This window comes from Macaca fascicularis, chromosome 12, assembly GCF_037993035.2.
Source record: "Macaca fascicularis isolate 582-1 chromosome 12, T2T-MFA8v1.1".
Lineage (NCBI taxonomy): Eukaryota > Metazoa > Chordata > Mammalia > Primates > Cercopithecidae > Macaca > Macaca fascicularis.
This window is the reverse complement of record NC_088386.1, coordinates 110,382,330-110,400,752: the sequence shown is the minus strand read 5'-3', so window position 1 is coordinate 110,400,752 and position 18,423 is coordinate 110,382,330. Positions and strand designations below refer to the sequence as shown.

Genomic DNA, 18,423 nt, shown 5'->3' with positions numbered 1-18,423 from the left:
CTTTTTAAACAATGCGAATATAACATCTAATAAGATTTTGCTTGAATTAAAGAAAAATGTGACAAGTAGCTGCAAATTCCTTGAAACCCATTCCCCAGAAGAGAAGCAGGCTGTGTGCCATTTAGTGGAAAACAGCCTGCTTGGGGCTCGTGACTGTCTCTGAGGCTGTTCCATAGATATATGTGTTGTCTATCAAGCTCACTAATATAGATGATGTTAAAGTTTAAGAGCAAATGTTCTGGATAACATCACGTGACTAATTAAGCGCTAATAATTATTTTAGGATGCCAGCATGGTACATTGGCACGAAGTCTGGACTTTGGTCCAAGATTAGAAAACAGAGGTACAAAGTCAAAATCCTGGTTCCATCACTGACTTGCCAGGAGACCTTGGGGAATGCCATCAGTTTTGCTCTAGCAACTTTCTCTGTATCTCTAGTCAGGAGAACATCATTCTTGTTTACAAATCTGAGGGTCAAATACGGTAATATATCTGAAAATGATTATTAATTATCCTTTATTTCTTTGATCATTCTATACATGCAATTACTTTGTCTAAGTCATTCATTAGTGGATTTCTGAATTGTTTAATACAATATAAAGGACTCCAGATAAAGTTCCATTAGAAATTAAACTATCTGATTACGCTGGGTAGATAATATCATTTGTCTTCTTAAACTTATTAGAGAATTCCTTAACAATGTTAAAATAGCTATGGTTTGAAAATTGAATCATTAATGTCTTTAGATACACAGGTTAAGTATTCTAAATATTTTCAGTTAGATTTAATTGTGGTAGAAGTCCACATATTTTAAAAATATTTTATAAAAATATGCTTATGCTCTAGTATTTGTCACTTCAAAGAGACATGTTGACCTTTAGTTTGTTTTACAAAATCAATTTTATATTTTGTAATAATTAAATAGCTCATTTTTTCCATAGAACATTTTACAAAAATTAGAAGAGAAAATTTTCAGTAATTTTAGCTACCCAGACATAACCTCTGTTAATATTTTAATGTATATTTAGACACAAACTTTCAAAAATTTGGATAATGTAATTTATATTCCATTGTTCACCAAACATTGTATCACAAGCCTTTATTTCATCAATATATTCTTGAGAAATATTTTTATTGGTTCCATAATTAACTACATGAATCATCAATACATATTTTAAAGTTGACTCTTAGCATTTGTTATTCTAACTCTTGATATTATGAGTTTATTATAACATTTTCTATGATAAATAACCTATATAAGGCCTTCCCTTCATCTTTCAACATTTCTTCAGAAAAAAATTTGAGTAGTAAAATTATTCAGTCAAAGCATGTGATGATTTCTAGAGGTTTTGATGCGTATAGCTAAATTTCTCTGCAGAAAGATATAATTTGTAGTCCCAACAGAAACCATAGTATCTTCAAACACTGGGTATTAAGATTTTAAGAAATTCTTAATAATGATATAGGAGTTAAGGGTATAGGAGAAATACAAATCTCACTTTGATGTGTATTTCTTTGAGCTATTTGATGTTTATTAGGTGTTAGCAGTGTTATGTGTGATTGTTGCTGTCTCTTTCTCACCTTCACTGGTATTTTTGTGTTATCTTATAAATCTATACAAGCTTTTCAAATGCTAGAGATATACATCCTTCATCTGTATACTTGTTTGATTTCTACTTTTTTGCCCAAATAAGAGTCACTATATATCTTTAAAGTGGAAGGATGGTTTAAATATGTCTATAGGAAACAGCCTTTTGAAAGACTAAAGGTAGAAACATGAGACAATATCTTTCAAATTCTTTATTAAACTCTCCTTCCTGAGACTTTGTTATTGTTGATAGAATTAATCATATAAATAATACTTCCTACATATTATTAAGCAATAAAGCCAGATTACCAGGTATGAAAATAAGTGAATCATCTTCCCAGCACTCCCTGCTACCCCTTTGGCCCCTGTGCCCACTTTCCCCACCATTCCTAAGAAATTTGGAGATTTAAAAAAGTCCCCCAAAACGAATGGACTAGTTTGGAGCTTGGATCATGTTAAAACACTCTTAGTAGAATATGGATCTATGGGAACATTTTTTTATACCTTTATCTGTCCTTCTCTTCCCACCATTCTTATGTTTTGCTTTTTTTTTTTCTTTTAATGATTGGGAATGACATTGAATTGAATACAGGGCCAGAACATCATCTATAATAAAGGATAATTTTATAAGACAGTTAAAATTTTCTCAGCCACATTTTCTATGGTAACTCACAATGCCAATTAATTTCTTAATTCATTAACAATGTAACAGAAGAAAAGACTTTGAAAAACACTGTGCTTTGTGTAGATGTCTTTTAATTATGGCTAATTAAATACTGTGCAAGGACCTGATTATACCTTTGAGTATTTCTTAATCAGAAAAAAAAGAAAAGGAAAAAAATAAGGCTTGTAGTTATGAACACATGGAACAAAAGCTGATTTCAGCAACTCTTGATTAAAAAAAACCCAAAACTGCAAAAAAGAGAATAAATTATAGAGTAGTACAGGGGAGTATTCTTTAAATCTGTGTGCTGATTCTCCATGGAGGCTTATGTACCACTGTTTATTTTGGTTATTAGGCAGAATCTCAAGTAAACCCAAGTAGAAATCACACTGCTTCTAAAAATGAGGGGCAGAGCCAGTGGGTAAACAGTTTCAGGGCAAACTGATGCAATATTCCCTGAAGTTAGGAATGAATTTTTCCAGATGGCCACTGTGCATATGGCCGGGGCTACTTCGGTAGCCAAAATAGGAAATGAGAACACAGTTCTTTCCAATTAAATCAACACTGTCCTTGAGAAAAGAAATTTCACAGAGCATGTCTGTGGGGATGGAGGTGGACAGGAAATAGCATTCCTGTCTATCAAGACATCTTCAATTGAACTAATTATGATATCTTTAAGTGTTCAGGCCAGTCAAATTTATTTTGGGATTTTAGGAGAGCAAGGCATTGAGCTAAACGATGTGCTGGAAATTCACAGCACAAAATTGGACTTGTCTGTCTATCCTCTTTCATCCTGGAACATTGGGGGAGTTACTTAATCTCTCTCTGATTGTTTCCTCCTGTGTAAAATGGGAATCACATCTCCAGGCTGCCCAACAGGCTTGTTGTGAAGATGAAATAATGGGTGTTATGAAGTACTTTGCAATCATGAAGCACTGGATTATGCTTCCCAGGACTTGGAGAGAATAACCAATAATGCCAGTCCATGCTGCGGACCACGTCATGGGCTCTCCTAGGGAAGACGTTCCTATTTATACTGGGGTACAATTTTCAGCTTTGTTCAGACCCTGCCCCCTAACAAATCCTTTGGTGGTTATTCAGTTCATCTTAATTAAAGAATAATTTACTGGCCTGTGTATAACCAGCTTGGCTGGAAGCTGATTTTTGCTGGGTAAATTTGCTGAACTTCTCAATAAATTTCAGCTCCCCAAAATGTCAGACACGTGCTGCAGAAAGAAACTACTATGCCCTCTATCACTAGTGAGCAATCAGATGCAGACTCTAAACACTTAGACATGGACAGCAGCCCATCCGTGTCAGTCCTTTGATTCATCTTAGTAAGAGCATGGGTTTTACAGGAAGCTAGTTCCAACATCAGTCATTCCAACCAAACTGTCTCACATTTTCTGTTTACCATGTACATTCTGATTTCACCCTTCTCTTAGGGAAATGAAAGCAGCCAAAGCTAGTCAAAATGGTCAGTAATTTCTTATTTTGAAATCTGCATTCTTTTGATTTTTTGTTTAGTACTTTAGTCATCTACCCAACTGGTCCTATTTGTACACAGAACCAGTTACAATTTGTGCAATGTACTGGACTCTCAGCTGTTTTCAAGGCTAGCCTGATACATCTTGTTTTAGCCAGTGTCCAAATGTAAGTGGTCTTCTTGTAGTCAACAAATTGTGCACCTTCCCTGAAGAATAATCTATCCACAGATGGAAGAATTTCAAAGGAATAGCAGGTAGCTGCTGATCACAGAGCCAACAGTTTAATGCTAGGTGTATATGATGTGGTGAGGACAAATTAATTAGGACAGAAAAGATATAACAAAAAGCAGCATACTCATATCTTACTTGTCCCATCTCTCAACTTTGCTACATGGAAGCAGAAACTTTTATCATTTCTGTTTTCTCATTTCTGGTTTCGCTTTTTTAGTTTTCTTCTAATTGTGTATGTAGTGGAATTACCTAAATTGCTCAGTAAAAATGCAGATTCCTGAGATTCATTCTAGCCCTACTTAACAATCACTGCTATTGTAGCTGAGAGTTTGGATTACAAAAAAGTACCCCCAGAAATTTTAATGCTTTCTATGTTTTGAGAACAATTAGCCTAATAAATATTTGGCCATATGATGACTTTGATGAGCTCTAAGCTCTTTTCTCTTTGTGTCTCTCTTCCTCAATAAAAAATAAAAAATTATATTTTACTATGGCCTTGGTATCAAGATGAATATAATAATATTACATATTAAAACATTTTCTTTAACCTAAGTTTACATTTTTTTTTCTGATTAAAATAAAGTATTTTCATGGGCCTCTGAAAGTATTTTGGGCCTTAGGCACTTAGCTTCCTGTCTTGTGAGTAAGTCAGCCCAGAATGAATCAAGGACTTGTTAACTTAGAAAACTGGTAATCTTAATATTTTGAAGATTTAGATAGTAAATGTTTTATTTCCCTAACATATCATGAAGAGATCTAGGTCAAAACTCTTGCTAGAGTTCAGGGGATGCAGTTTTGCATGAAGATAATTTGCAGGTTCTTGGGTTTGGTGCTACGTGCCTAGATATGATGGTAGCCGGTTTTGAACTGCCTTCCCAATACTAGCAAAGGCAAAAATGGGGAAGATGTACTGGTTCTCAGCTTTGTTAAGCATTCCCATCTTATTTAGGTGATGTACACTAATAAATGCACACAACAACTACATGCAAATAGAAGCTTATGAAATGTGAGGTTATGGTAATACCAACTATTAGGGCCTAGTGTTGCTCATCTGGGGAAGGAAAACAGAAGGGATGAGAAAGGGAAGAAGAAAAACACAATCTAGTTAAGGAATTTCATTATATCAAGCAGGAATGACTTTCATAAGAATTTCTAAGAATAAGCAAGGAAAAATGACCTGGTGTTACACAAAATAGAGGGGAGACTGCAACTGATAGAAGAGCATAAAAATAACAATTTTATATCATTAGGAAAGAAGACTAGGCATCATTTCAGAGTTTTGACAAGGCAACAAGCAGCAAACTATGCTCAGTAGTTATCACTTTTTTTTGTTTGTTTGTTTTTGAGATGGGGTCTCACTCTGTCACCCAGGCTGGAGTACAGTGGCACGATCTTGGCTCACTGCAACCTCCGCCTCCCAGGTTCAAGTGATTCTCCTGCCTCAGCCTCCCAAGTAGCAGGGGCTACAGGTGTGCGCCACTATGCCCAGTTAATTTTTGTATTTTTATTAGAGGCAGGGTTTCACCATATTGACCAGGCTGGTCCCAAACTCCTGAACTCATGATCCACCTGCCTCAGCCTCCCAAAGTGCTGGGATTACACGCATGAGCCACCATGCCCTGCCAATGGTTATCACTTTTTATGTTTTACATGTACACTTATTCTTACACTTTGCACAAACAAAACACCTTACATAATAGTCACTGATACTTACTGAGAACATGTGAATATTTCAAGTTCAGTGGTAATACTCATTGAAGCTGAGACTACATAAGGAGGAAAAAAAATATTGAAGAAGGAAAAACAGCAGTGTTTAATTGTTTTGGTTATTGATCTGCGACAAACTACCCCCAAAACATGGTAATCGAAAACAATGACATTTATTTAATCACAATCATGCCATCTGGGATGACTTTGCTGGGGAGTCCCACTCATCTGGCTGGTGGCCACTCTTGTGGCTGCAGTCAGCAGGTGAGTCGGTGGGGCACTGGGCTTAGCTACAACCCCGGACAGCTGGACTTCTCTTTCTCTGTAATCTCAGGGCTGGTCCCTCTGTAAGTGACCTTTCCTCGTGGCCTCTACAGCAGGGTAGCTGGACTCTTACATAGTGGCTCAAAGATCCCAAGAGAGCAATGGCACCAGCATGTAGCCTTTTTAAGGCCTAGGGATGGCACATTCTTTTTTTTTTTTTTTTTTTTTTTTTTTTTTTTGAGATGAAGTCTTGCTCTCTCGCCCAGGCTGGAGTGCAGTGGCGAAATCTCAGCTCCCTGCAACCTCCACCTTCCAGGTTCAAGGGATTCTCCTGCCTCAGCCTCCCGAGTAGCTGGGATTATAGGCAGCCACCACCATGCCCTGCTAAGTTTTGTATTTTTAGTAGAGATGGGGTTTCACCATGTTGGCCAGGCTGGTCTCAAACTATTGACCTCAGGTGATCCACCCACCTCAGACTCCCAAAATGCTGGGATTACAGGTGTGAGCCACCACGTCCGGCCTATTCTTTTGGTTAAAGCAGATTTAAGATGGGAGTGGGCAGGTACACATAACGGCATGGATTTGGGGAGGTGTGATTCCCTGTGGCCACTAGTGTCACAGACTCCACCAGAGTTGGATAGAACACTTCCTTCCTACATCTCAGGTTTCTTTCCAGGTGGTGGTGACAGTTAGTGCCACACTTTGTCAGAGGGCAGGTGGAATGGCTTATCTGATGGTTAAATTTGTGAAAAATTACTGAACATATTTGCCGCTTAGGAGTGCACTTGTTCTATAGAAAAAGTTCAGCATCACCAGTAGGCCAGTCTGCATAATTTGGGGGTTTAGTATTGACTACTGGCTAATAAACCTGAAACCACACCCTCTAACTTGGACTCTAGAGTAACTAAAATGGTGTTTTGCTTCTCTCTGCTACTGTGTTGTTTTATTTCTCAATTTAAGGAAGAGAGATGCTATTTATAGGCCTCCTTAGAGATTACAACGTGATGAGATTAGAAATTATGACAAATGTCTCATAGTTTCATCAACAGTGAGCGATGAAAACACTGAGAAAGGTCTTTTATAACCTAGGGAGGACAGATAATTAACAGAGCAATAGACCTTTAAACTCATTTGGTTAGAGAATGGAGGTTGATCGTTTGTTTACACCTCTTAATAACTGAACCTGGGCTTAGTTGTCAACCTGATATTGATTCTCTCCTTCATTCTTATTAATAGAACTCTGATCTTGTTAAGGAAAGCAATGTATACAGGTAAAAATACATTTTCTAGCCTTTTTTGCAGGTAAAGGGGCCATATGGCCCAACTGACTAAGGGCAGGTAAGCACAAGTTGTTAGGTTAGACTTGTGGAAAGGTCTTCAGAAGCTGGCAGCGGGGATAGGGAGCTGGAGAACAGACTCAGATGGGAGGGACTTACTTGCCTTTTGTTCTGCCTGGAATACAGATGAAATGGTTAGAGTTGCAGTAGCCATATAGTGACCATGAGGTAAACTTGAAGATGGAATCCATGCACAAAGAATGGCAATGAAAGAAAGTAGGACGCCACAACGTTGATGATACCATAGAGCCCTTGTACCAGCCTCTGATATTTGCTCCCTGACTTTAATCTACATGAAGGAAAGAAAATACTCTATTTTATTGGAGCTCCTATTTTTTAAATATTTCCATTACTAGCTGAATACAGTTTCTAACTCACAATTTTATGAGAGCAGAAAAATAATAGTATGTAGTTTATGGTATTTCTAAGCTAGAGGATGCTGTTTAGGTGAAATATTTACCCAAAATTGTGTGGCAGAGGTTTCTTATGTGTGTGTATGTTAGAGATTTCTCATATAAGATGTATCTCTCCATCAGAGCATTAACACTTGCTCTTACCTTTGCCTGATGCAATTCTCTCATGAATATTCAAAATTCACATACCCTTCCTTCACTGGGATTTCTGCTCAAAGATCCACAGCTCAGAAAGGCCTTTCCCAATTATCCTATCTACCATAATAGCCCCTATCCTTGTCTACAAACTCACTCTCCCTACTTTTGACATTTTTTTGTTTTATGATTGGCTTGTACATTATTATCTCCTCAGTGCTCAGAAGAGTGACACTTTTTAGTGGCTCAATGAATATTTGTTAAATGACCAAATAAATAAAGGGAAAGTGAATGCACATTTAATTCTGAAATTTGTCTAAGTAAACTATCAATGAATCAATCAATGCATGAATGAAAAATGACAGCTCATTGCAGGTTGAGAACTTCAAATAGACTGTTAAACTTCTGAATAGTCCTATGCCTGTTACAATAATATGTCTGTTTCAAATGTTCAGTGTAACTGGTGGTATCTAAACTTGATGACAGTTTTTCATACTTTGCTGATTTATTCCCTTCAATTTTATCTGAAAGAAATAGAATGGTACAGCTGGGCACGGTAGCTCACGCCTGTAATCCCAGCACTCTGGGAGGCTGAGGCGGGTGGATCACAAGGTCAGGAGTTTGAGACCAGCCTGGCCAAGATGGTGAAACCCCATCTCTACTAAAAATACAAAAATTAGCTGGGCACGGTGGCAGACTCCTATAATCCCAGCTACTCAGGAGGCTGAGGCAGGAGAATTGCTTGAACCTGGGAGGCGGAGGTTGCAGTGAGCTGAGATCACACCACTGCACTCTAGCCTGGGTGACAGAGCAAGACTCTGTCTCAGAAAAAAAAAAAAAAGAAAGAAAAATAGAATGGTACAGTATAAGCCTCAGAAGGGATATGAAGGTATCAATAAATCCCCTCTATGTTGACTGGTCATGCAGTCCCTAATTTTTCTTAGGCTGATGTGCTCTATGTCTTCTTGATAATAAAATGAGTAAGGCAATGGTTTACATTTATGAAAAATATATCTGTCTGTGGGTTTTTTGCACATATATACACAATCCAGTGGTAGATTTATATGTATATGTGCATATAAATATATGTATGTATAATATATGCACACATATAAAAATATGTATATGTATAACATATACACACACATAAAAATATGTATTTTATATATACATAAATATACATATAGAGATATAACTTGTTTTTCAATATTAGGAACAAAGAACATATTGAAAGATTCATCCACTTCTTTATATTTTACGGTATTCATATAGCATTTCAAAATCATAAAATTTTTCTGTATTTTAAGATAGCCAAGGAAAAATGTTAAGAAAAAGAGATATTGACGATTCAAGCATACCTAGAGACAAGGCTTCAGAGACTGTGGCTTTCTGCTTGAGCAGGAAGTTCTGGAAATGGGGGTCATCGAACAATAGGCCTCTGATACTCCACAAAGTGTTATGAAACCACACACTTCGTGTCTTTCCCCTCTGGATGGCGCAAAGCGGCAGAGATGCCAAGGATCTATCAAAGAGTTTTTCTCTATGTCCCTTGTGGAAAGTGGTTGTTAGGAAGCCGCTGCCCAGAAACTACATTTTCTAGCACTTCTGAAATATCTAAGTGGAGTCCCAAGTTATTCCCATGCGAATGTGGGTGGAGTGATAAATGGCCAGGCCAATAAGCATCTCGTAGGTGCTTCTCCACCCTCTTTCCGACTGTGGACTTGGTTGGATTTTCATGTCCTGGGTGACCCTGGGAAACATGTTGAAGCAGGTGGAGGCTCTGTTAGCTTCAGCCACATGTTGATGAGATTCATCATGTCCGTCACATGATGAGGAAAGCATTTCTCCCCCAACTTCTGTTTGGCCAAGCCACAGAGATTTGGGTTTTTACTCGTTACAGTACCTAGCACAACTTTAAGTAATATACATATACTACAGCTTTAACAGAAGTTGTGAACTTACTATCATGATTGAAAGGTGACTGAGCAGGGAGCAGCGGTTCTCAAACTGCAGAATCTTTGGGGAAGAAGTTTGTTATGAATACAAATCCCCAGGCCTCCCAGACATTCTGATTCATCGGATCTGGGATGGGGCCCAGAAACAGGCATTTCGTCACCACTCCAGGTTTTTGGATGCACATTTAGAGAAACAGCGGTAAAGACAGTGAATTTACGGAAATGGCAGCTGGGAATTTGGGGTTAGAAATGGACAGCAGATTATATCCTGAGCCAAAGTATGAGCTGGATGAATTAGAAGACAGTGAATAAATGGGAAAATCAACAAAGAAAAATTCTATACTGCAGCAATGAATATAATACTTGGGTACCTATGCATCCACCATATATGAAGAAGGATCATGGCTCAAAGAAGAGGTTGTAAAAAGAGTGAAGTTAAGAAAACAGTTGAATTTAGAGAGGCAAGAGAGGATAGTTTGAATATAAACATTTACAAACAGAAAGCTTTTTAAAACTGGCATAACAAAATTGAAACAGACCCCTTAAGGGAAGCAATATTTTGAAGCCAACACCACTATCCACACTCTTTCACCTATCACAGAAGAACAATATGTGGAAGGGCAAGAGCTTAAAATGAATGTTGTTTTTTTCCCCCCCTTTCCAATACACTACCAAATAAAAATGTTACATGCGTGAAGCCAAAGACTATTCTTGGATCGGATCTTTTTCAATGATCTAAATTTAGCCAGCTGAACTTCTGTAAGTACTGGCTTATTCAACCTTTTGAAATATAGCATTTGTTTTTTAATTGGAAATCTGCATCTCACCTTAACGATGGAACAGAACATCCTTTCTTTTCAAAGAAATATGGTCTTTTGATATTGTACACTTAACATAGTTAAAAAAAGAGATTGTAGCAAAGTGTGAAAGGACCAGAACATACAAATACACACATGCACATGCGAAGGACTGTGACACCATGACAAATATACATCCATTTCTGATTAGAAGCCGTAACATGAATACTCTTAGGTGTTATCACCACCAAGTTTTTATTGAGAACCAAGTGTTTGGTGAGAAGAGAATCTGAAAGAAATGCATTTTCAGAATAAATCATCGGTAAGATTATAACTTTTTGTTTAAATTAAAGCAACACTCAATTATTGAAGTTTTGATTAGCAACAATTTTAAGCAATAGTACACTCACATAAGATTTCCCATCAATCTGTGCTTCCTTTGGGAAAATCAGATGATGTAGTTAAGAATGTCTTTGCTCTGTACTGTTGAAATAAAACCCCATTGTGGATGAAGCAGACTGCTGAACATATTCTTAGGAAGAGCAAATTAATTAGGAGGTGTATCAATGATCTGAAAGCTGGTGCCCTTGTAGATTGATAGATCTGGAGACCTAAGTATAACTGACAGTTGAAAAATAATAGACTGCAGCACACAGATGTCATGGTCCAGAAGAGGATGCCTATTATTGTGAGTAAGTTTAAAACCAAGTCATGGAGAGGAAGATGTTTCATTTGCTTGCAGCCATTCTATTGCATCTTTCTTTTCAAATATACTCATGCGCCACATAAAGTTTCAGTCATTGATGAATTACTTATATGAGAGTTGTCCCATAAGATTGTAATACCTTATTTTTACTGTACTTAATCTATGTTTAGATATGTTTAGATACAAAAATGCTCACTGTTGTGTTACAATTGCCTACAGTATTCAGTATAGTAGTACACTGTACAGGTTTATAGCATAGGATCAATAGAGTACATACTGGCCTGTTGTTCCTAGGCTTCAATAGATAAATATACCCTATAACCTAAGTGTGTAGTATGCTATGCCATCTAGGTTTGTGTAAGCAAAATCCATGATGTTCGCACAGTGATGAAATAGTCTAAGGACATATTTCTTAGAATGTATCTTTGGCATTAAGCAACATGTGACTGTATGTAGGATATTCAGCTCAAAAAAATCGTAGCTGACTTGTTGACCTTTTTGAAATATTTCCTATAATTTACATGTTTTGAAGCTGGTTGTGAAGATTTCAGAAAGACGTTATGTTTCTTTTCAAGCATATATCCTTATGTGTAAAATAATACAGCTTGAGTGTGAAAGTTTTAGGGCCTTGCATTTCTTTAGAAAAAATGTTGTTTTCAAGGTGAGCAAATACTTTTACAGAGATAATTTATTTGATGCAACAGCTCTGATCAGTAGATGGTGGGAATATGTTGGTAGAAATATACTGGTTCTCCTATTACAGATGAGGAACCTGAAGCAGGAGTAGATTAAGTGATCTGCTGAAAGATGGCACTGCCAAACTAGTAGGTCAGTGAGGTTCTCTGCCAGTGGTTCCTAAGTGGTAGTCCATCAACTGGGCAAAACTAATGTTTGAAAGACCGCTGGATTTATTATCTTAGCAAGTAACAGAAAATCGAAATCATTCAAGTTAAGAAGTATTTGCTGAGAATCTATTCTGTCCTTTCAGATGAAACAAAGATGAGACAGCATAATCCCTGCCACCAAGAAGGTTGCAGTCCTCTAAGAAACCTTTGAGCAGGCCGTCAGAGTCACAACTGGCTCAGCAACAAAAAATGGTAGATGACAAACAAAAAGGCAGTCACGAAGGATCAGCCAAGGATGGGGAGTAGGGATTTTCTTAGCAGCCTTCATAATTTAATTTCCACAGCTCTCAGTGACTATACAGTGGGAAAAGAGAATATTAGCAGAAAGTTTTCCAGTCTGGAGAAGTTTAAAGTCAAATCAATATAAAAAAAGCAAGAACAATAAAAACCGTTGAACCAATTGTTAACATGAAAGTATGACATAGTTGTTTATGAAAATGTTTAATAAACCAGACACTTCGAAAGCACAACTAAAGACTATGCTGTATTAGAAGGCAGTTCAGGAACAATCAAAGTAATGCAAAGACCTTAGAAATCTAAGAGTTGGCCTGGATGGAAACTTTGTTTCATGGGCAAATGAGAACAGCAGTATATGTGTCACTTTTCCAGAAAGTTTTCTACCTTAAGTGAAGTGTGCCCTTGAAAGGAAAAAACAAGAAGAAAACACCCAAGACACCAAATTAGAAACTTAAAAAAAAAAGTACCAAGTGCTATAAAAAAACACAGTTGTGTAACATTTCAAGGATGAATTTTAAGTACGTTCAAGTCTTGAGGTAGGCAACACCTGCCTAGTTCTGATAAACTTTAATTTCTGATTTGCCTTTAAGAACGTCTAGGAAAACAGGATAAACAAAGATGATCTGAAGAGACTTTGAGACTCAAAGATGAGCTGAGAGATTTTCTTTCAAAATGGAGGAAACTGTCACAAACATGAGAGGTTATAGAAGACTGACTTGGAAGAGCAAAAAGGCCCAAGTCATTCCCGACTCTCATCTGGGAAACTCTTCAGAGACATGCAGAGGGTAGGGTCTCCTTGTTTACTTTGCTCCTAAAATGTTTCTGGCAGAGTGACTGGCAAACAGATCTGTCTTAAGTCATTCTAATAGTCTTGTACTCATTTTGCATGGCAAAGCAGCTTTCTTTGCTAAAAACATTCCAAATCAGAATAATTGAGAAGTACCTCATTTCATGTCTGTGATAGTAAATTATAATATTTTATTACATCTAGATCTGGATAAATAAAGGCATTGTAGCAAGAAAGAAAACCTTAGATAAGCAATTTACAGTGTTTCCTGTTCATGTGGGAATGAAGTTATGCCAAATAAGACTACTGTAGTAGATGAGGATACAGTGGATGAATTTCATGTAAAATGCAGTAACTATAGCAAAATGGAGTGGATATCTCCAGTGATTTCCTTTTGAACTTTAGAAAATTAGGAATAGTATTATAGAATTTTGCTGCAAATTAGTTCATTAGCTTATTAGGAGCTGGTGTACTACATTGATTAATTGTGGAGAAAGATTGGAAGAAATAAATGCCAGTTGGTGAATAAGGTAAGATATAACCTCACCCCAGAAACATCTGCAGGTAGGGTCTTGATGGACTTCGCTTGCTTCTTTATTTGTTTTTGGCACAGCATCTCCTTTGTCAACAACCTGTTTGTCATCTCAACAGTCTTATTCAGCCCCTGGGGTCCAGGTGTCTTTCCACACACTCTGCCTCTCCAGTACCTTAGATGGACAGTTGATAGAGACCTGACCTCAGAATATCCTCTTTCCTGGTTATGGAGGTAAACACATGACCCAAACTGAACCAATCAGAATCCTCCTTGGAAATGGTGCCAGAACTGTTAGAAAGACATTTCCTTTTTCAGTGTATTTACTAGGTTGGTGGGATAGAAAACCAATAGTGGCCACCTTTGCTACAAAAATGCATGGGGGTGGGGAGCATGAATAAGAATGCAAAGGAATAGAGAGGAAAGCATTGCCAAAGGATGGAAGGACAAAGGGACAGTATTGTTATGATATTTGTGAGCCTCTGGGTATAGCCATGCCTAAAATTTTACCTACTCTTAGATTTTTCAGTTATATGAACCAATAGCTTTCCTGTTGTTCTTGTTAGCATGGGCTTAGGCTTTGCCATTTGCACAAAGATGGCTGTCTAATCAAGTAGCATCTGTGTTAATAGAAATAATACTCATTGAACTAGTCATACTTTATTTAAACCTTGCTTCTCAGAAGCCATAAAATTCTTCCTTGAAATATTCTTCTGATGTGACAGGGTTATATTTTGTTTCATTTTGCTACATTTTGCCTAATTTTCTCAGAGAGGCCTGTCTAATCTAACTTGTGCTAATGTAATTTTAAAAGTTTGACAGATTCACATATGCAAGTGTACCCCATATTAGGAATATAAGTTATGATATATTTTGTTTAATATTGTTCTCAATTATTTGTCATCTTCTCCCTGAAAATCAATTCTGTGTCCCCACACCATTGATAAAGGCTTGGCCAGGGGATTTGCTTTGACCAATGAAACCTGAATGAAAGTGATGAGTTCCCTGTGTGAGCAAAAGCCCCAATAAACTCACATTCTTTATATACTGTGAGCAAGAAACTTGGACTCTTCTTCAGTCGAAGTGTAACACTTTGTTGTAAGCCTCTGAGATGTGGGGTTTGTTTGTTATAGCAGCAAAACCTAATAAACACTGACTGATACATCAGACATACCAAAACTCAAGAAAAAGAAAAATGCTTGTTTAAAGTTAATGATTCATAGTAGCAATCGATGTCTCCTTTAAATTAAAAGTTCCTCTGGTGCATTTATAATACTGAATTTACCAAAACATTTATTTACACATGATAAGTGAACACATTCATTGTAATGTCCTCCCCAATCCTTGATATATGCTCTTCTCCATTTTCTTCTTTGGTGGTCATCTCTGGCTTCTGGTTATTCTGTATGTCTCACAGATACATTGGTCTATGTGGGCTGGATTGCTGATTTGATGGATCTCTTTGATGCATTATTGTAAGCTGACAGCTCCTCAGCTGCTCTGCCATACAAATGTCACAAGGTGCTTATCACAGCGGCACCGCCTTTTGTGATCGTGGTTGATGAACTGTGGAGTTCTTTGAACAGCTGTTCCCCATTGTCACACACCATACTCTGAGTGCAGTGCATCCCTAATCCCAACCTCTACCTCTGGGGATAGTCATCACATGCCCTCTTGCTTATGGGAGGCTTTATGCTATTTAGTGCGTCACCCCATGTCATTTGGTACATCCCAGAACTACACACAGAAAATACTCTTTGACTTCTCCCTGCTTTGATTTGTTTACTATGTTTAATTTTCTTAGATCAGCTGTCATTATGGTTACTTTTATCCTTCTGTTATTATATTCACTGTGCTCGATAGTATTTTGAATTGTGCTACTTTCTCTTTTACATCTTTGGCGTAAAACAGTGAAGTGTCAAATAAAAACACAATGCTCCTCTTCTTAACATTTACCATATTTCTGTAAATTTCAGCTATCCCATAAGTGAGAGGCAAGTGAAGCTGGAGTACAAGAGAAAAAGGGGGAGAAGAATGTTTATTATGTAGCTTATGATAGGGGTAGGAACTACAGTAATTGAGAAGTAAATATTCTTTTCTATTTTACACATGTAGAAATAAAACTCAGAAGGTTAAGTAACTTGATCAAGGTGATATAGCTGATAAGCAATGGAACTAGGACCTAAACATATTTCCATCTGACTCCAGTGTTCTCTCCTTTCTTCTATGTAATGCTGTTTCTTAGAATTGAGTGAAAGGACTCAGGGCACAAAGGGAAATCTCTGATTTTGGGGAAGTTACTTTACCTTGCTCTCTAGTAAGGGAGTTGAGTAAAATTTCCCCTAAGGTATTGTAACATTACATACATCTAAAATTGTTATTGAAAAGCCCATGTACTTTATTCTACTTGAGAAAAGCATAGCTATTTCTTTAATTTACTGTCCTTCTCTTACAAATTCTTTGACTTTGGGATTTAGTCTCTCTTCTCTCTTGGAAAACCTTGTTTAGTCCAAATTTAACCCATTGCTCGTGCTCTGCATCCTCAATATTCTCATTCAATCAGACACATGCACCAAACATTTCCCCTTTCTTCTGCAGATTTTTCTCCCAACTTGTTGTGTCTTCTTTTGCACATGACACATCAAGACTCTCCCATTACAAAATAAAACCCCTCCCTGATCTGTTACCATATCATTTGCCATGCAATGGGCTTTTTGAAACATCGAAGTGAAATCCATAAAATTCACCATTTTAAAGTGTATAATTCAGTGGCTTTTAGTCCATTCACAAGCTTATGCAACCTTCAGGATTATCTCATTGCAGAACACTTTAATCACCTCCTAAATCAATCCATACCCATTGAGTAGCCGCTCCCCGCATCCCCTGGCAATTGGAATCCTGTTTTCCGTATCTATGAATGTACATATTCTGGAAATGTCATACAAATGGAATCATACAACATGTAGATTTCTGGGTTTTGCTTCTCTCATTTAACACGGTGTTTCCAAGTGTCATTCGTGTTGTAGCTGTAGGCTAGCTTTTTAAAACTTTAGCCTCGTCACATTGATACCAATTCCTTGAGTTGTGCTACTTTCTCTTTTATATCTTTGGCATAAAAAAGTGAAGTGTCAAACAAAAACACAAAGCTGCTCTCCTTAACATTTACCATAACGTTACCTTCTTTTTCTCTGTTTAACTTGACTTCTATACAGCAGTTGAGAGCTTGACCTCTCTTCCTCCTGAGCCTCATTCCTTCCTGGGCATCATTCCTTCCTGGGCATCACATACAGTTGAGGTTCTTTTTTTCCATAAACTTATTTGCAGGTTTACTTTCTTCTCCTGGCACTTGTAGAGTGGTATTTTCAAGGGTTTCAGCTGGGGCTTATTTCCCTTTGTACTCTCTTTTTGGTCACTTTTATCTCTCCAAGGCTTCAGTTACCATACTCACTCTATTCAGTTTCAGTAGTAGCTATTTATTTGGTTGCCTGATCAGTCCTCCTCCTCCCAGCTTCCCTGCAATCACCGCTTGCATGCCTTGAGCTTGATCATTTTCTCCCCTCCCATCTATATGCTTCAATGTGACTTTGAGCAGCTAAGCTCCTGTGACATGAGTCAGCCAATTAAATGGTCAGAGGGTAGACATATGATCTACACTGAATCACTCAGAAACCTTTCCTAGAAATTTGTCATTGGGACAAAAAAAATCTAGTGTTTTTAAAAATGTGCCTATTCCTAAAGCACATTGGGCTAGTAGTTATCAGAGGTCACGTTTTACCTTGTGGTCTAAGAAACCAAAGAGGAGAGATGATATAAGCAAAGTGAGCTCTTCTAAGCCCAGGTCTCAGTCTGTTCTTGGAGCTTGTCTGCATCTCTGCCCTTGGGATCCAACTGATCTATTCCCAAATATATCATCAGCTCAGAATTTGCTCTGTATATCCATTTGCCTCTGAAAACTCCACTCAGCTATTTGTGGCAGACTGGCTGGATGACTGCAATTTCTTCTTCCCAGGTACACAGTTAAACTATTTCCAGCTCTCCTGCACCCAGTGACTAGTTCCTGCCAAAAGAATGTGATTAAGGTGATGTGTCACTTCTGGTCTTAGATGTTTAGAGTAAGCATGCTTTCTCCACTCCCTCTCTTTTTGTATACAGTGCTGGACACTGCCAAGGTGACCTTGAAGCCACATGTTAAAAATAGATGGACCTAAATAAGTAAATGGAGCAGAGCACCCCCACAGTGCAACACCAACTGACAAGAAACAAATTCTTCTGGTGTTAAGCCTTGGAGATTTGGGGAACTCAGCTTTAACAGTTGTAAAAGCGTTACTTGCCCTAATTTGTGGTGTCACAGTCACCTCAAATTCAACACACTCATAATCTACTCATTCTCTCCAGAGCTCCCTATCTTAGTGAATGGTTCCAAAATTCATTAAGCCAGAAATCTCAGCATCAAACTTGACTGCTTCATTTTTTGTAATTTTTATAATTTTCCTTGTTTACCATTTAAATGCTATTAATTTAACATATTTAAAATCTGTGTACTCTATCCCCTTCTTGTCATGACCACTCAGTGCCTCAGTTCTAGCCCTTGGCATTTCTTGCTGGGTTACAACAGTGACTTTGTACCTCTAGGGAAACACTTCAAATCATTCTTTTCTTTTCTGCTACAGACTTTTAA

General features: G+C 37.5%; 1 protein-coding gene across 3 annotated transcripts in view; it reads right to left on the bottom strand.

Moving 5' to 3' along the window:
• VWC2L (von Willebrand factor C domain containing 2 like) overlaps window positions 1–18,423 on the bottom strand; it is a 168,397-nt gene that overhangs the window by 69,158 nt on the left and 80,816 nt on the right. The gene's annotated exons all lie outside the window — the stretch shown is intronic.